General features: G+C 40.4%; 1 protein-coding gene across 3 annotated transcripts in view; it reads right to left on the bottom strand.

The window, feature by feature from the left end:
- The window catches only part of YTHDC1 (YTH N6-methyladenosine RNA binding protein C1), a 145,178-nt gene that overhangs the window by 83,982 nt on the left and 40,310 nt on the right, over nucleotides 1-20,886 (bottom strand). The window lies entirely within an intron of this gene.

Raw genomic sequence — 20,886 nt, forward strand, 5'->3', positions numbered from 1 at the left:
TTTCATTAGTTTAAATAGACAAAATAAGTGTAAAGTTTTAGTGTCTATAAAACAATGGGAGCTGCCATGTTGTAACTTAGGTTTACCTTCTCTGCTGTGGCTAATGAGGGACAGTTATCAATAGAGCACTAGAGTGTGCAGCCAATGGCTGTGGGGAATATAACAGTGTTCTGCATTTCCATTTCTACCAGGAACATAAAAGCTCACAATTTCACAATGGAATTAAAGGAAAAGGGGACAAAAATATGAAAGTATATTGCAGACTTATTTTCTATATATGGTTTATCATTTTATATTACCATTTGAAAGTGTTTAATGTCCCTTAAAAGGGACAGTCTAAACCTTTGAATTAAATTTTCACCTATAGTCTGCACCAAAAACGTTTTGGTGCAGACTGTCCCTTTAATGGAAGCCTCATTCCCAAAGGCCAAAAAAGTGACAACTGCGAGAGAAGAATGAGCAGTAATACACTCAGGGGGAGTCTTCCCCATAACCAGGTACGCCTTGCGAATCAAGGCCTTAAGCCACGCAGCTAGGGCAGCTTTCTGACTTTAATGCAAACCAGGGAAAGTGAATGAATAAAAAAACCCAGCAAGGCCTAAATTCATTTGTGGCTTCCAGATTTAGGAGTAGAATATAAAAATATATAAATAATAAATTCCCTCACAACAGCCAGGTTGTGAAGAAGCTGCTCCTTTGAATTTTTGGGAGCTGGGATAAAAATGGAACCACAATTTTGGATTAATTTTATTTTTAGATACTATCTTAGGAAGAAAGGAAAAGTTGATTCTCAGAACAGCTATCATGCTTACTAATTAGGCTAGTAAGCATGATAGCGCCGAAGGGTCATACATTCTCCTTGCTGGAGAAATGGACAAGAAAAATAGAAACTTCCAGAACAACAGCTGAAGGTCAAGACCATGCATAGGTTCATAAGGAGGGGGCTTGAAGGACTCCTAAAACCAGATTAAGATTTCAGGGCGGAGTCTGACAGGGCTGATTTGATTAGCAATTTTCTTACAGATAAAAGATATCGGATCCGTAGAAGAACTGGCTTATAAAGTCTTCCTCCAGATCATCCTGTAAGAGCCTTGTGATATGTGCTTGGTAATAGGCTTTCTGGCCTCAGAGTATCAATGTCCTGGGCCAGCACTAGGGATTTTATAACCATGGTGTCAAATATAAAATGGAGATCCTGATGAAAGAAAATACCATGTGAAAGAAGGTAATTTCTTAGAGGAAGTTGCAAGAGGACATTTCATAAAATCAGTATACCAAGCCATGTGAGGCCACGCGGGAGCCATCAGAATGCATAAAGCTTGTTCTTGTTTGATGCGGGCTATCATTCTGGATAGGAACATAAACAGAAGGATGAAAATCAGATTGAATGATCAGGCAACTAAGGCTCTATTTGATCCGCCCGAGACCTAGCACAATACCGGGGCAGCTTGTAGTTAAAGCAAAAAACTATGAGATCTACGTTAGGCATGCCCAAACGTTTTGATGCCTACATTATGTGGGCCACATCAATTTCCAAAAAACTGAGAGCTCCACTTTGATGGCTGATGTAAGACACGCTTGTGACAATTTACAGATTGGAAACTTAAACGATTCCTGCCTAAGGCTGGGCCAACTCTGGAGAGCCCAGAAGATTACATGGAGTTCCTGAATGTTTATTAGTAACCTCGCCTCCCACGATGACCAAACTCCTTGCACCCACTGGAACCCCAAACCATAACCCAAACTGTCAGGCTGGTGTCTGTGGTAATTACCCCCTACAATGGACAGATAAAGGAAGCTCCCTGAATGAGACTAGTGAGTCTGCCACCATTTCATGATCTGCTTCATCTTGTAGTCCAACTGCATCGTCAAACGGGTCCTTCTTTCCATTCCACTGATGCAACATCCTCAATTGTAGAGGTCACAGATGAAGGTCTTGGAAATGGAACAGCGTCTGAATCTGCTACCATGAAGCCCACCACATTGATACTGAATGCATTAGCTCTTTGGCAGATTGCTAGACGAAAATATCTAATGCCGCCATTTTTTGGAAGCCAAATCTCAGTAACTACATGATCTCTGTGTATAGGGATATGTAAAACATAATTTATGCTTACCTGATAAATTCCTTTCTTCTGTTGTGTGATCAGTCCACGGGTCATCATTACTTCTGGGATATTATCTGCTCCCCTACAGGAAGTGCAAGAGGATTCACCCAGCAGAGTTGCTATATAGCTCCTCCCCTCTACGTCACCTCCAGTCATTCGACCAAAGACCAACGAGAAAGGAGAAGCCAAGGGTGTAGTGGTGACTGAATTATAATTTAAAAAATATTTACCTGCCTTAAAAAACAGGGCGGGCCGTGGACTGATCACACAACAGAAGAAAGGAATTTATCAGGTAAGCATAAATTATGTTTTCTTCTGTTATGTGTGATCAGTCCACGGGTCATCATTACTTCTGGGATACCAATACCAAAGCAAAAGTACACGGATGACGGGAGGGATAGGCAGGCTCATTATACAGAAGGAACCACTGCCTGAAGAACCTTTCTCCCAAAAATAGCCTCCGAAGAAGCAAAAGTGTCAAATTTGTAAAATTTGGAAAAAGTATGAAGCGAAGACCAAGTTGCAGCCTTGCAAATCTGTTCAACAGAGGCCTCATTCTTAAAGGCCCAAGTGGAAGCCACAGCTCTAGTGGAATGAGCTGTAATTCTTTCAGGAGGCTGCTGTCCAGCAGTCTCATAGGCTAAACGTATTATGCTACGAAGCCAAAAAGAGAGAGAGGTAGCAGAAGCTTTTTGACCTCTCCTCTGCCCAGAATAAACGACAAACAGGGAAGAAGTTTGGCGAAAATCTTTAGTTGCCTGCAAGTAGAACTTGAGGGCACGAACTACATCCAGATTGTGTAGAAGACGTTCCTTCTTAGAAGAAGGATTTGGACACAAGGATGGAACAACAATCTCTTGATTGATATTCCTGTTAGAGACAACCTTAGGTAAGAAACCAGGTTTAGTACGCAGAACTACCTTGTCTGAGTGAAAGATCAGATAAGGAGAATCACAATGTAGGGCTGATAACTCAGAGACTCTTCGAGCCGAGGAAATAGCCATTAAAAATAGAACTTTCCAAGATAACAATTTTATATCAATGGAATGAAGGGGTTCAAACGGAACACCCTGTAAAACGTTAAGAACTAAGTTTAAACTCCATGGCGGAGCAACAGCTTTAAACACAGGCTTGATCCTAGCTAAAGCCTGACAAAAGGCCTGGATGTCTGAATTTTCTGACAGACGCCTGTGTAACAAGATGGACAGAGCTGAGATCTGTCCCTTTAATGAGCTAGCCGATAAACCCTTTTCTAAACCTTCTTGTAGAAAAGACAATATCCTAGGAATCCTAACCTTACTCCAGGAGTAATCTTTGGATTCACACCAGTATAGGTATTTACGCCATATTTTATGGTAAATCTTTCTGGTAACAGGCTTCCTAGCCTGTATCAGGGTATCAATAACCGACTCAGAAAAACCACGTTTTGATAAAATCAAGCGTTCAATTTCCAAGCAGTCAGCTTCAGAGAAGCTAGACTTTGATGTTTGAATGGACCCTGAATCAGAAGGTCCTGTCTTAGAGGTAGAGACCAAGGCGGACAGGATGACATGTCCACTAGATCTGCATACCAAGTCCTGCGCGGCCATGCAGGCGCTATTAGAATCACTGATGCTGTCTCCTGTTTGATCTTGGCAATCAATCGAGGAAGCAGCGGGAAGGGTGGAAACACATAAGCCATCCTGAAGTTCCAAGGTGCTGTCAAAGCATCTATCAGAACCGCTCCCGGATCCCTGGATCTGGATCCGTAGCGAGGAAGTTTGGCGTTCTGGCGAGACGCCATGAGATCTATCTCTGGTTTGCCCCAACGTCGAAGTATTTGGGCAAAGACCTCCGGATGAAGTTCCCACTCCCCCGGATGAAGAGTCTGACGACTCAAGAAATCCGCCTCCCAGTTCTCCACTCCCGGGATGTGGATTGCTGACAGGTGGCAAGAGTGAGACTCTGCCCAGCGAATTATCTTTGATACTTCTATCATTGCTAGGGAGCTTCTTGTCCCTCCCTGATGGTTAATGTAAGCCACAGTCGTGATGTTGTCCGACTGAAACCTGATGAACCCCCGAGTCTTTAACTGGGGCCAAGCTAGAAGGGCATTGAGAACTGCTCTCAATTCCAGAATGTTTATTGGCAGGAGACTTTCCTCCTGACTCCATAGTCCCTGAGCCTTCAGAGAATTCCAGACAGCGCCCCAACCTAGAAGGCTGGCGTCTGTTGTTACAATTGTCCAGTCCGGCCTGCTGAACGGCATCCCCCTGGACAGATGTGGCCGAGAAAGCCACCATAGAAGAGAGTTTCTGGTCTCTTGATCCAGATTCAGAGTGGGGGACAAATCTTAGTAATCCCCATTCCACTGACTCAGCATGCACAATTGCAGCGGTCTGAGATGTAGGCGTGCAAAGGGAACTATGTCCATTGCTGCTACCATTAAGCCGATCACCTCCATGCATTGAGCTACTGACGGGAGTTGAATGGAATGAAGGACACGGCATGCATTTAGAAGCTTTGTTAATCTGTCTTCTGTCAGATAAATCTTCATTTCTACAGAATCTATAAGAGTCCCCAAGAATGGAACTCTTGTGAGAGGCAAGAGAGAACTCTTCTTTTCGTTCACTTTCCATCCATGCGACCTTAGAAATGCCAGAACTAACTCTGTATGAGACTTGGCAGTTTGAAAGCTTGAAGCTTGTATCAGAATGTCGTCTAGGTACGGAGCTACCGAAATTCCTCGCGGTCTCAGAACCGCTAGAAGGGCACCCAGAACCTTTGTGAAGATTCTTGGAGCCGTAGCCAATCCGAATGGAAGGGCTACAAACTGGTAATGCCTGTCTAAGAAGGCAAACCTTAGATACCGGTAATGATCTTTGTGAATCGGTATGTGAAGGTAAGCATCCTTTAAATCCACTGTGGTCATGTACTGACCCTTTTGGATCATGGGTAAGATTGTCCGAATAGTTTCCATTTTGAACGATGGAACTCTTAGGAATTTGTTTAGGATCTTTAAATCCAAGATTGGCCTGAAAGTTCCCTCTTTTTTGGGAACCACAAACAGGTTTGAGTAAAACCCTTGTCCTTGTTCCGACCGCGGAACCGGATGGATCACTCCCATTAATAATAGATCTTGTACACAGCGTAGAAACGCGTCTTTCTTTATTTGGTTTGTTGACAACCTTGACAGATGAAATCTCCCTCTTGGGGGAGATAATTTGAAGTCTAGAAGGTATCCCTGAGATATGATCTCTAGCGCCCAGGGATCCTGGACATCTCTTGCCCAAGCCTGGGCGAAGAGAGAGAGTCTGCCCCCCACTAGATCCGGTCCCGGATCGGGGGCCCTCGGTTCATGCTGTCTTAGGGGCAGCAGCAGGTTTTCTGGCCTGCTTGCCCTTATTCCAGGACTGGTTAGGTTTCCAGCCTTGTCTGTAACGAGCAACAGCTCCTTCCTGTTTTGGTGCAGTGGAAGTTGATGCTGCACCTGCTTTGAAATTCCGAAAGGGACGAAAATTAGACTGTCTAGCCTTAGCTTTGGCTTTGTCTTGAGGCAGAGCGTGGCCCTTACCTCCTGTAATGTCAGCGATAATCTCTTTCAAACCGGGCCCAAATAAAGTTTGCCCCTTGAAAGGTATATTAAGTAATTTGGACTTAGAAGTTACATCAGCCGACCAGGATTTTAGCCACAGCGCCCTACGTGCCTGAATGGCGAATCCTGAATTCTTAGCCGTAAGTTTGGTTAAATGTACTACGGCCTCCGAAATGAATGAATTAGCTAGTTTAAGGACTCTAAGCCTGTCCGTAATGTCGTCCAGCGTAGCGGAACTAAGGTTCTCTTCCAGAGACTCAATCCAAAATGCTGCCGCAGCCGTAATCGGCGCGATGCATGCAAGGGGTTGCAATATAAAACCTTGTTGAACAAACATTTTCTTAAGGTAACCCTCTAATTTTTTATCCATAGGATCTGAAAAAGCACAGCTATCCTCCACCGGGATAGTGGTGCGCTTAGCTAAAGTAGAAACTGCTCCCTCCACCTTAGGGACCGTTTGCCATAAGTCCCGTGTGGTGGCGTCTATTGGAAACATCTTCCTAAATATTGGAGGGGGTGAGAACGGCACACCGGGTCTATCCCACTCCTTAGTAACAATTTCAGTTAATCTCTTAGGTATAGGAAAAACGTCAGTACTCGCCGGTACCGCAAAGTATTTATCCAACCTACACATTTTCTCTGGTATTGCAACAGTGTTACAATCGTTAAGAGCCGCTAAGACCTCCCCTAGTAATACACGGAGGTTTTCCAATTTAAATTTAAAATTTGAAATATCTGAATCCAATCTGCTTGGATCAGAACCGTCACCTACAGAATGAAGCTCTCCGTCCTCATGCTCTGCAAGCTGTGACGCAGTATCAGACATGGCCCTAGAATTATCAGCGCACTCTGTTCTCACCCCAGAGTGATCACGCTTGCCTCTTAGTTCTGGTAATTTAGCCAAAACTTCAGTCATAACAGTAGCCATATCTTGTAATGTTATCTGTAATGGCTGCCCAGATGTACTAGGCGCCATAATATCACGCACCTCCCGGGCGGGAGACGCAGGTACTGACACGTGAGGCGAGTTAGACGGCATAACTCTCCCCTCGCTGTTTGGTGAAATTTGTTCAATTTGTACAGATTGGCTTTTATTTAAAGTAGCATCAATACAGTTAGTACATAAATTTCTATTGGGCTCCACCTTGGCATTGGAACAAATGACACAGGTATCTTCCTCTGAATCAGACATGTTTAACACACTAGCAATAAACATGCAACTTGGTTACAATCTTAGTTAACAAAAACGTACTGTGCCTCAAAGAAGCACTAAACGATTAAATGACAGTTGAAATAATGAATTGAAAAACAGTTATAGCATCACTCTTTAAAAACAACACAACTTGTTAGCAAAGGTTTGTTCCCATTAGTAAAGTAACACTAATTAAATTTTAAACATAAAAATCATAGAGCAACGTTTTAAAACACAGTCACTACATAAGTCTCACAGCTCTGCTGAGAGAAACTACCTCCCTTCAAAGAAGTTTGAAGACCCCTGAGTTCTGTTAGAGATGAACCGGATCATGCAGAAAATACAAGAGTAACTGACTGGAAATTTTTGATGCGTAGCAAAGAGCGCCAAAAACGGCCCCTCCCCCTCACACACAGCAGTGAGAGAGAAACGAAACTGTCATAATCAAAACAAGTAAACTGCCAAGTGGAAAAATAATGCCCAAATATTTATTCACTCAGTACCTCAGAAATGCAAACGATTCTACATTCCAGCAAAAACGTTTAACATGAATTAAATACCTATTAAAAGGTTTAATGTATTTTTACAGAGTAATTCCGGTGAAATACCATCCCCAGAATACTGAAGTGTAGAGTATACATACATGTCATTATAACGGTATGGCAGGATTTTCTCATCAATTCCATTCAGAAAATAAAAACTGCTACATACCTCAATGCAGATTCAACTGCCCGCTGTCCCCTGATCTGAAGCTTTTACCTCCCTCAGATGGCCGAGAAACAGCAATATGATCTTAACTACTCCGGTTAAAATCATAAGAAAAACTCTGGTAGATTCTTCTTCAAACTCTGCCAGAGAAGTAATAACACGCTCCGGTGCTATTGTAAAATAACAAACTTTTGATTGAAGTTATAAAAACTAAGTATAATCACCATAGTCCTCTCACACCTCCTATCTAGTCTTTGGGTGCAAGAGAATGACTGGAGGTGACGTAGAGGGGAGGAGCTATATAGCAACTCTGCTGGGTGAATCCTCTTGCACTTCCTGTAGGGGAGCAGATAATATCCCAGAAGTAATGATGACCCGTGGACTGATCACACATAACAGAAGAAATAGGCATCTTAAGTTGATGAAAGATACATATTGACCCTTATGCACTAAAGGAACTATGTAGTGTAAATAATCTCCATCGCGAAAGTAGATATTCTCAGGAATAGGTTTAGAGTTTTGAGATTTATTATAGGCCGGAAAAGTGTCTTTCCTTTGGTACTACGAACAGGTTAGAGTAGTAAAAAAACCTTATTACTTTTCGAAAAAGAAGCGATCACTCCTATCGCATCCAGGTCCTTTACATAAACTAGAAAGGCTTTGGCCTTTGAGGGATCTCAAGGCACATGAGGAATCTTCCTCAATGAGGTCTTGATTGAAAGCCTATTCGATATCTTTGAGAAATGTTGTCTAAACACCCAAGGATCGTGAACCAACTCCTGGAAAAGGTTCAAACTGCCCCCTACCAGAATCTCATCTGGCTTGAGAACTGTAACTTTATGCAGACTTTGAAGCCGAAGCAGGCTTCTTGGATTGTTTGGACTTAGAAAAGGAAGAGCTGGGCGTCTAATAGGCTTAGGAAAATTCTGTCCTCTAGATAGATGTGGAGGCTGTCTTTTGGTTCTTAAACTAACCAAAAGAGGGGAAAACTTCCAGCGGACCTCATTCTGCAGATTTTTAGTGATAAAAGTCTGCACTTAGAAAACATGCATGCAGTCCCAAAGGCTTGTCTAGCAAAAAAAGTGTGCACATTCTTTTTATATGCATATTATCTGAGGCTCCAGCTCCTACCGAGTATGTACAAAAGCTTTATTAACTTTAAAAATTTGCTAGAAATTATTATACTGTTCATTTCAAATTCAAAGTAAGTGGTATTGCATCATCTTTATTGTGTATTTGTCAATTACTCAAATTAGTGTGTATATATATATATATATATATATAACAACCCTCTCTCCTAACTCCTTAGGACCAGAAAAGGTTTGGATTTCAGAATATTTATTTATGCATCTGAAAATGGGACCAAGTATAAACAACAATATTGAATGCCATTTTACATGTCATAATACAGTTTATACATACAATCTAACGGTAACTTTATATAATTTTTAATACATATGTATTCATAGCACCATCAGAAAGACAGTACTGTAATCAAAAAGGTGAAGGTAAATGAAAAAGTCTGTATTTTGCAATCTGGATTTGGGTATTTGTACCTTTAATACATTTTACAATAAATATTTTAAATACAAAAAAAAAAAAAAATGGATTTTAAATTTCCCTTTATGCAGACACGCTTAATTAGGTCTCATGTAGGGCATTTGAATGAATAAACTGATCAGAATGCCAAAGGAGTGGATAAACTTGCAGGGCAGGCCCACAAAATATTTACCATAAAGGTGCAATGCCCCCTAAGGGTACATATAGGGCTCAATTTATCAAGCCTGTCTCTCCCCTTTGACTGCAGATTTGCACAAGCGATTGAAGAAGCAGTGGTCATCAGACTGCTGCTTCACTGCCCTGTTCTCCACCCCTTAGGTCGAGAATTTCAATCTCTTCCGACCCTGCGTGATTGGGGCAAATATGTACGCCCCTTTCCGATTGTGGATGATAAATTAATTAAGTCCATACTGTGAAGTGGATGTTAAAGTCTGATAACTAGAGATATCTGCTCTTGTAATAGTATAAACTAGCTAAACGTTCACAGTTAAAATATCTAAATTTTAAGGAAATCCTTCTAAAGATTAAAAGCGACATGTCTGTATAGTAGTTAAGCAGCTTTTAAAACTGATATAACTTCTACTATAAAATTTCCCCCTGCCAAACTGCATCTAATGCAGGTGTTAAAATTTGGGTAGCATAAAGAGATGGAGGAAGGGTACCTTTGGATATTTCATAAGAATGTGCTTTTGTCAGTTACATTCTCAATTTGACTTATTCTAATGAAAACTAGGACAGTCTACATAAAAGGCAAAACAGTCAATAAAATTGCAATGAGTCAAAAATTGCACTGAACCAGGCAAATGTAGAATGTATGACAATTTATACTTACCTGATGAATTATTTTCTTTCGGAATGATGATGGTCCACATATGGGATATCATTTTCTGCCACTAGGAGGTTAAGAAACCATACAAGGGGGGGAGGAGCCAACTCCATAGCCGAGTGGACGCATATTTTCATAGCTCCTGCTGTATTTCTATTAACTGTGATTTTAATAATCATACTAACTCAAATCTGGGGACACTAGTGTGGAACAGAGACCACTGAGGTTCAACACATTTAATTCAGAAGTTTGCAGCACAGGATTAAAGGGACCCCACATCCCTGATCTATACACAGACGGCGACAGATTCTGGAAGCAGCCATTTTGCGACCTACGCAGCAATAGTTGTGGTAAACGAGATTGATCTAAATTTACAGCTTTGCCCCTTAGACTGGGGGATTATTACAATTTTTTGCCATGGAGGATTCAGAGCGCATCATGGAGGAGATTCGTGACTTTCTAGATGGCTGCCGTATGATGCTGGAATACCCACATGGGATGGCGCCCAGACAAGAAGCTGCAATGAGATACAGAGCACACACTACCTGCGCCTCTTCTATTCTGAACGCCATTACAGCAGAGCCTCCACACACTACAGTACCGTGCTCACCTAACGCAGAGACTGCTGACAGGCTAACCTTAATTGAACACCCAAGCATCCCTTGCAGCATGAAAGAGATCTCTACATTAGAGCTTCCCCCGCTCCAGGCAGTCTTAGTAGATAAGAAGACGCCACGCAACTTTCTCTTGGCAAAAGGTGTTAGGGGCAAAAGGATCAGCTTAAGCTATTCGGACCTCCAGCATATTGATCCTATTCATCAGAACAACTACTACAACGCAGCCCGGCACTATAGATCTACGGCGCTGCTGGAACATTTGATACAGAGAGACTGCCCTAGACTGCGGCTTGGTGTCGGGTGAAACTAACTGTCACATCGCATCACCTCACTGTCCCCTATCATGCCCCAAAGACAGGGGTGAGCCGATCCCGCCTCAGACTGCATTTATTTGGACATGGTTATACCTATTCCTTTCTCTGTACAAAACCTGATTATCTCTCACATTCATATTGTAAATAGGTTCTGTTCATAACTGAGCAAAGTTTGTTCCCCATATCGTTGTTTTATTATGTGAAAATTAGTACCGCCATACTTTTCTGTCTGTATTTCTTATCTAACTTGCAATAATCATCTGGGAGCTGCTTCAGTTGATATGCTCTACCCTGCTTTATAGCCCTAAATCATTTAAATCACTTATATTACTATACATTAAGACCCAAGGACCGGTAACTTTCCTGAACAGTTATGCCACATTTTAATTGTGATCTCAAGTGGAGCAGTTGCTATTATATAATGGTTTTTATTGCCACTCACACTTACACTGCTTGACATTTTTCCTGCTTTCAGAAGCTGTTCACTGGGGAGTTATTTATTATAGTTAACCACTTGATTACTGTTTCTCTATTTAGTGGGAATGTACATACTTGGTGCAATTAACCTGTTTAACATTATATTCACGGAAGGATGATGTAATTGCCACTTTACGCCACTAGAGGGGAGTCATGACTTATTCATGACTTGTACACCACAAATCTCTGTGTTTTACCATTATATTACCTTTGCCTCCCTCAGGATTCTTAGCCCTTTATGTCTGCTGAGAATCATGGTCACTGACAGACTATTAACCTAAGCACATTCTGCAGCAGAATAGCCTTTACTATATATACCACGCCAACTTACATCTTTGGTTGTTAGTCAGTCCTACAGAGTTTTCTCTATTATTCCCCATCAAGGATGCAGACTCCTGTTTATTGGTAGTGTTTTCCTGCTGATGGGTGTAGGGCCCGCACCCAGATGACAGGATTTACTACATGCTAAAGTATAGAACTGTACTAAGTTACTTTTCTGGTGGACGACTAGAGGCACTACTCAAAGTATAATAAAGTTTGAAGCTGAGAGATTCCTTCTAAGTATATAGTACTTAACGCTTCTTGCAGCCCCTAGAGAATCTCTTAATTTTTTCAAAACTAGTCATGCATGTCTATAAAATGCTTCCCTTAAACTTCACAAGCATTAATGTAGCACTCATTAAACTCATCTATGTGGTATCATAAAAAATGATCTCCACATATGTGAAACATTTCTTAGCAATACTAACTCACAACCTCACTACTCCTGGCCTAATAGAGTTCCCTTATAGGTATTCAGATATAAACAGTTCAAACCTATTTGGTGAGCCAATCTGCGAGATTGCTCACTGCTTTAACCCTTTACATAGAGCAAGTATTGTTTGTCACTGTTCACTGACATGTTTATTAAAGCTGGGACTACACTAATATGATTATTATTGTTTTACACTTAAACAATGCTTTCCATGTAACCTTTAGCAGACCGTGTTATAGTTATAAGTGCCCTAAGGTCCATACTAGCTTTCGTTTAGAATTCAGTGTTAAAGTGCAATTTTATTTTTCTAAGCTGGTTAAACATTTTTGGTCATTAGCCGCAATTTGAGTTATGGAGATGTGTTAGTTATATATGTTTACTCACAAGCCACTTGTACGCTTATTTGTGCGTTTTAAGTATTATATCCCCACAGGATTTAAGTATTATGACTGGTCCTATTTGCTAATGTCAGACAGAAAAGAAATCCTTATCCCTGATTTTGCTCATTTAAGTTTAACTCCTCCTCTTCCATTACATTCCTTAACATGTTGTGTTGCATGGTTCTAAGTATAGTTATTTTACTATTAGCATGTATACTGTATCACATTTCTTTATATGGTACTCGCATCGCTTATTATTGCGTGTTTAAACTCTTCCTGTTCATATTCTATATAACATAGATAGTCCTAAGGTGCATTTTATCCTGTTTCATTGCTCCACTACGGTGAGATAATTTTGGAAAATATGTAACACTCCACCTCCTCCCCCCTCTCCCCCCCCCCCCCCCTTCCCCCCTCTTCCCCCCACAATAAAGTATCCCCTTCTCTAGGGGAACTAACAAGGCGGTTTGTCTCGTCTATACCGCATCTGAATCACAGCTCTAAATGGCTCCCTAAATATCTAACCCTTCATAGCATAATAGGCATGTGTTCATATGCCCGTCTAGATCAGCGGGACTGATCACTAATATGTGTCATCTACGCATGCTATTTTCACACAGCTGTCAGTTAATTTTATGGAGGGGTTCCTATGTGTTATTATAAATCCATCTCTTAGTAAGGGAGCTTGACACTATATTATCCTAGAAAACAAAAAAAAGAACAAAAAATTAGGTTTTTCATTTGGGGTCCATGAGTGGCCCTCTCCTGTACTGTATAATATGAGAATGTAATTGCCTTTCAATTATCTGTTTCTCCTATTTGTCATATGTCTGCAGCTCACTTTGTTATACTCCCCTGTTTTCTCTTTTTATTGTATAATGGCAATTACCAAATGTTTATCTTGACAAAAACCTCAATAAAAATTATTTAAAAAAAAAAAAAAAAGAAACCATACAAGAACTTTAAAACCCTCCACCCTCTCTATTTTTATGTATAGCTGATTGGAGAATAGGAATAAAAGGTAGAAAAAAAAAACCTTACACACACACACACACACACACACTCGTTAACTGTCATAAACAAACAGCAGCATAGATACGCTGTATAACTACCATAAATATGCAGCAGCATAGAGCCCAGTACGTGTATTTTAGATATAGTTTATTCACCTGAGGAAGCGGTCAAGGTAGACCGGGAAACGCGTTGTGATTACATGTTTACTAAATAAACATTTGTTTTTAACTATATCTTTATCACGGCTGGAGTGATATTTTATACGTGTGAGATTTTTTAATACTTGGCATCCGGATATAGCTGCTAGCCCACCTGGTTTGGGCTTCTCTCCCATCATTAATACTACGAAAGTAGCCGGCTAAAGGGGTCAAGCTGCAAAATACCTGCAGATCGTATGCAGCATCAAGGATTACATTTTCACTACGAGAGAGCAGCTACCTGGACAGCTGTTAATGCTCCAGAAAGCCATTGTAGCACTTCTCAAGTGCCTGACTTCTTGTAAGTACAATTTATGTGTGGGGAGTGAACAACTTTCAATACAGATTCACACTATGTTGGCGCCTTCTTTTCTTTTGTGTTCTATAGAGCCCAGTACTTACTGCCGCTTATAAATCCCCACCATGACAAGATTTTTGACATACCCAGTCTAACAAGGAGAGGGCATTAACCCCCAAAGTGCTTGGCCTTCTCACCTAGAAGGAATAAAAGCACTTACCTCAGGAGCTTCAGCTGCAGGGCAGAAGCAGCGTCTCAGGTATGCCAGATGCAACCGATCTCTAACAGATAATCTGATGAGAAAAGAAACAGAGTAACCAACCCTGGTTTTCAATAGAAAGGGGTAGCATAGATGTTAGAAGTAAAGCAAGGACCACTTTGCAGCCTTCTAACTGCTAAAAGCCACCATTACTCTTACTAAAGAGATTGACATGAACACAGCATAGACCCTTAATCCTTGCTTGCAGGGAAAAGTACCCATTAAAGGATTAAATATCTTCAGACACCATCTTCGCACATCCTCCCTTGACAGAGGCAAAGAGAATGACTGGGGATTATGGGTAAGGGAAGTGACACTCAACAGCTCTGCTGGGGTGCTCTTTTTCTCCTCCTGCTGGCCAGGAGTTGAATTCCCACTCGTAATTGGAATGAAATCGTGGACTCTCCATGCCAAAGGAAAGAAATATGCTTTCCAAATTTGAGTCACAGGTTTTTGATTCTGAAAATCCTGTATGTCTCAAAACTAGGTGTTAGACCTACAGCCTATTAAACTTGAAGATCCTGATAGAAGAGAGGACATTGTGATAAAATGTCTTGTCTCAGAGGAAGACGCCATGGAGGCGTTGTTGACATTTGTACTAGATCCGCATAACACATCCTGTGGGACCAGGCTGGAGTAATTAATATTCCTGATGCAGACTCCTGTTTGATCCAAGCAATGACTCTCGTTAGAAGAATGGAGAAAACAGGTATGCTAGATGGAATTCCCATGGACATACCAAGGAATCTCATGCAAGCCCTTGCATTTCTTGATCTTGCACAGTACTTTAGAAGTTTGTTATTTAAGTGTGAAGCCATCAGATCTATACTATATCTGGTAGACCCCCCATTTGATTACCAGTTGATTGAAAATATCCTGGTGGAGAGACCATTCTCCTGGATAAACTGATTGATGGCTGAGACAGTCTGCTACCCAATTGTTCATTCCTGCAATGGGAATCACTGATAGGGAGCATTAATACCTCTATGCCCAGGACAGAATCTGAGAGACTTCCTGCATTGCCAGTGGAATGTGGGTACCTCCTAGAATGAATGATATAGGCTACCACTGTGATATTGTCCGACTGGAAACTGATACATTTCTCCTGAAGAATCGCTCGAAGTTACAGAATGTTTATTGGTAACATTGCCTCTAAAGGAGACCAAACTTATTGCACCTTTCGAGAATTCCAGACTGCCCCCCAGCCTAACTTCCATCATGACAATGGTCCATGATAAAGATAAGATGCCCCAAGGGATCAAAGGACTGTGTGTCCACCAAGACAGAGATTGTCTGACAGATTAATCCAGAGTTATTTGTTGCTCCAAATGTAGATAATTATTTGACCACTGAATGAGCATGTATAGTTGAAGGGGACATAAGTGAAAGCGGGCAAAAGGAAAAGCGTCTATGACCCACTACCTGCACTGAGCTACAGATGGCAATGGAGTACTCTACAGGGAGAGACATGCTCTCTAGAGTTTTAACCTGCAAGGTTCAGTCAGGAACACACACATACGGACTGACTCCTACAAATGTTACCCTTGCAGCAGGATAGCTTTTTGGAACATTGATTTTCTAAGCATGGTTTTAGAGAAATAATAGCTTGCGAGTATGAGTGATCGCTTATGACAGAGGAGTTTGCACCAATATGTTATCTCCATAGCTCTGATCACTGCTAACAGGGCACCTAGCACCTTAGTAAAGATGCATAGAGCTATAGTCAGACCAAAAAGAAGAGCAACAAACTGGTAGTTTTTGTCCATATATGCAAACCTCAGGTACTGAAAGTGATCCCTGTGGGTGGGAATGTGCAGGTATGCAATCCTTAAAAGGGACAGTCTATTCCAAAATAAAACTTGGAACAATTTTCAAATTTACTTATATCACCAATTTTGCTTTGTTCTCTTGGTATTCTTAGTTGAAAGCTAAACCTAGGAGGTTCATATGCTAATTTCTAAGCCCTTGACGGCCACCTCTTCTCTCAGGACATTTTGACAGTTTTTACACCACTAGAGGGTGTTAGTTTATGTGTGTCATAGATAACACTGTGCTCAAGCACATTGAGTTCAGGTGAGCCAGCTCCGATTGGCTAAAATGGATGTCTGTCAAAATAACTGAAATAAGGGGGCAGTTCGCAGAGTATTAGATACAAGGTAATCACAGAGGTAAAAAGTGTATTTAAATAACTGTTGGTTGTGCAAAAATAGGGAATGGGTAATAAAGTGATTATTTATCTTTTTAAACAATACAAATTCTGGTGTAGACTGTCCCTTTAAAGTCTATTGTAGTCATAAATTGACCCTGTTCAATGAAGGGCAAGATTGTGCGAATGGCTCCTATCTTGAAAGTGGGAATCCTGACAAACATATTTAATTTCTTTAAGTCTAAGACAGGTCTGTAGGTCCCTTCCTTCTTTGGGACAAGGAACAGATTTGAGTAAAACCAGTGACCCTTTTGAGATACAGGTACTGGGATAATTACCCCATATCCTTTAATTCCCATACACACTGTAGAAAGGCAGCCTTTGACTGAAGTTTGGGAAGATGAGAGAGAAGTAATCGTCCTAGAGCAGGTCTGTACTAAAAGGGACACTGAACCCAATTTGTTTCTTTCGTGATTCAGATCGAGCATGCAATTTTAAGCAACTTTCTACTTTACTCATATCAAATGTTCTTCATTCTCTTTGTATGTTTATTTGAAAAGCAAGAATGTAAGTTTAGATGCCGGCCCATTTTTGGTGAACAACCTGGGTTGTCCTTGCTGATTGGACAGCACCAATAAACGAGGGCTGTCCATGGTTCAAAACCAAACATTTTCCTGGCTCCTTACTTAGATGCCTTTTTCAAATAAAGATAGCAAGAAAAAAAAGAAAAATTGATAATAGAAGTAAATAAGAAAGTTGCTTAAAATTACATGCTCTATCTGAATCATGAAAGCAAAAAATTTGAGTTCAGTTTCCCTTTAAAGCCTATAACCCTGAGAAATGTTTTGAACCCAGGAGGTCCTGGACTGACCTGTACCAGGCCTCCTGAGACTCAGTCTGCCCTCTACCAGAACAGATCCTGGTTCGGGGTCCGCATCTTCATGCCGATTTAGTGGTGCTGTTGTCTTTTTGGGTTGCTTGTTCTTTGACCATGAAGAACCAGGCTTCCAGTCTGACTTGGAGAGCTCAGGTTTCTGAGAAGAGGACAACTTCTGATTTCCTGAGGAGCAAAAGGAACAAAAAAAAAAAAAAAAAACGTATTTCTTATTCTGTTCTTTCCATTGGATTTTTTATCCTGGAGGGAAAAAAAAAAAAAAAGCTCCTTTCCCTCCAGTGACTGTTTTAATAATGGAGTCCAAGTCTAATCTGAATAAAATCTACCCTTGGATGGAAAGAGTCCATTTTTAAAGATTATGGCTGACCATAAATATCTCCTTGCAAGCCCTGCCACAGACATTTTTGACATCGATCTTAATAATGTCCATTACCACCTCGCACATGAATGTGTGAGCCATTTTAAGTGCTTTAAAAAAAAAAAAAAAAAAAAAAAAACGACAGTATACAACAATTTTCATATAACTACATGTAATAAACACTACTATAAAGAATAATATGTACAGATACCGATATAAAAATCCAGCATAAAACCTTTTAAAAAAAAAAACTTATTTATAAGTTTACAATTTAGCACTGTTAATGAGATTAAACAGGGACACCCACTGAAATGGGCTGGGAACACAGACAGAGAAGACACCCCACCCCCCCATTAGACAAACAGGAGCTAACAGATATCTGTAGATATCAGTATACATCTAAAAGTTGGGGCTTGGTTTGGAATCTGAAAAAAGCATGTTTTTTTTTTGTTTTGTTTTTTTAAAAAAAAGCAAAAGTATACATTTTTACAAAAACACTCCCAGATGGACTATATAAATGGATCATATACAAAAACATTTATGGAAAGAAAAATCTAGTCTACAATATCCCTTTAATGCAGTTTTGTAAATCCTCAGTAGAGGAATGGTCGGTCACCATTTTGGCTAGGGTGTCACACTATAGTGTTCCTGCTGCAGCCACACAGGTGAGAGAAACTGGCGGTCTAAGTAAAAGGCCGGTTTGAAGAAAGTTTCCTTAAGACTAATTTGCGGTCCATTGGGTCTCTAAACAAAGTGCTATCCTCCATAGGGATAGTCGTATGTTTGTAAAAATAGCACCAAAAAACTTCCGCATTCTGTTCTGGAATGGGGTACATTTTTCTAAATCTTGTGGAAGAGGCAAAAAGGTACGTCTGGCTTTTTGCATTCCTTGGCAATATAATCAGAGACCAAACATGGACCTAAAACACCTGTGGAATCTTTGAAAACAATATTTAACAGATTGACAGGCTTGTTTAGTTCTAGTCTTTAATACCTCCTGCAATAAATTGTGGATATTCTCCACCTTAGATCTAAAGGCATTGTCATACTCGGGATCAGGCTCCTGTTCGTCTGATGACACTTCACCATCAGAACTAGATATATCTGAATCCTTAGAGCTCTGTAAGAGAGCAGGAACTTGGGGTTGAGGAGAAGAATTTTTTTTTACTTTAAAAGGGACACTGAACCCAATTTTTTTTTCTCTTTCGTGAATCAGATAGAGCATGCAATTTTAAGCAACTTTCCAATGTACTCCTATTATAAATTTTTCTTCATTCTCTTGCTATCTTTATTTGAAAAAGGCACCTAAGATTTTTTGGGGGGGTTCAGAACTCTGGACAGCACTTTATTGGTGGATGAATTTATCCACCAATCAGCAAGGACAACCCAGGTTGTTCACCAAAAATGGGCCGGCATCTAAACACATTCTTGCATTTCAAATAAGAAAATTTGATAATAGGAGTAAATTAGAAAGTTGCTTAAAATTTCTTGCTCTATCTGAATCACAAAAGAAAAAATTTGGGTTCAGTGTCCCTTTAACCTCATAATCCCCAGATGTACGCTTACTTTGTTTGGGGATTGCCGCCAAACAATGTGTCACAATTTTATTTAAGTTGCTTTTAAATTCAGAAGTAAAATCACTAGTGTCCCCCCGAGTCACACTCGCAAGTATTGGGAAAACTTCCCTTTGAGAAGTGGAAGGTTGCGTTTAGTTTGCATGCAAAGTCCGAGGTACACAATTCTCACAGATTTGGTTAACCTGGCATACTGGAACAGATTTGCAAAATAAACAAATATATGTAACTAGAGGGATATCACAAACTCACTCATCTAAAGAAATATCAGTGAGGACAGAAACATTTTCTATATTTGTACTTATATAACAGTATACGACACCTTATATAATAAACAGTACAGAGAAAACCTGGTAGAGAGCCATCTACAATATAGTAACACTCCCTCAGACACTTGTATAATCTCCCAATGTAGTAAGTTTAACAAGAATCAAGAAATAAGTACAGCCCTTAAGTACCCAATGACAGCTCCTGTCTGGTACTAAACCTCTTCCTGGGACTGGCAGGCAATACAAATCAGATTAGAATCTGTTAAAGATCAGGCCCCAACTGTTGCAGGTGAAATCTAGTCACAGAGGCTCCAGATATCAGAAAAAAAAACCCCAGGAACACAAAAGGGACGGTGCTACCGCCAGGAGTAAAGCAACAAGCAAGAGACTTAGAAATAAAAAACACCTTTGAATATTTTTTAAAATACATTAAAGTGCACCAAGAATAACAATCCTATAAACCCTGTTAAAATGTTCCCCAGCCTAACCAGAGTCTGCACTATAGACCTGCATCATGCATTAAAGGGATACTAAACAATTTTTTTCTTTCAAGATTCGGAGAGAGCATGCAATTTTAAAGTGAAGGTAAACTTTGGTGAATGAAAGTCCATTTTTTAAAAATACTATTAAAAACAGGGGCACTTTCATTCATCAAAGTTTACAAATCAGCCGTTTTTAGTAAAAAAAAAAAAAAAAAAAAAAACTTTTCACAGCTAGAGCAGCTTCCCCCTCCTGGAAATCCTCTCTTCACACGTCAGCAATGACTAATGCGGCTTCCTCCAATCACAGCATGGCCTCAGGCAATAACCACCCTGGGGGGAAAGCCGTGATTGGAGGAAGCCGGATTAGTCATTGCTGACGTGTGAAGAGAGGATTTCCAGGAGGGGGAAGCTGCTGTAGCAGTGAAAAAAAAAAAAAAAAAAAAAAAAAAAGGAGGTAAGTTTTTAATCAAAACGGCTGCTTTGTAAACTTTGATGAAAGTTTTTAATAGTATTTTTTTTATAAAACGTTCTATCATTCATCAAAGTTTACCTATCTTATTTACTGCTATTATCAATTTTTCTTCTTTATCTGAATCTTTATTTGAAAAGCAGGAATTAAAGCTAAGGAGCTGGACCATTTTAGGTTCAGCACCAGGGTACTGCTTGCTAACTGGTGTGTATATGTACCCACCAATCAGCAAGTACTATCCAGGGTACTGAACCAAAAATGGGTGGTCCTCTTCTGCTCTTCCACCCCATCCTTCTTCATACCGTCACCTCAGCAACTGAAGATTGAATGCAAGGTTCCCCTTTATATAGGGGTGCCCTTAGATTTCTATTGGCTGATTTTTTTATTCCAATTCAAATCAGCCAATAGAATGAAA

Source organism: Bombina bombina, chromosome 2 (genome assembly GCF_027579735.1).
Source record: "Bombina bombina isolate aBomBom1 chromosome 2, aBomBom1.pri, whole genome shotgun sequence".
Classification (NCBI taxonomy): Eukaryota; Metazoa; Chordata; class Amphibia; order Anura; family Bombinatoridae; genus Bombina; species Bombina bombina.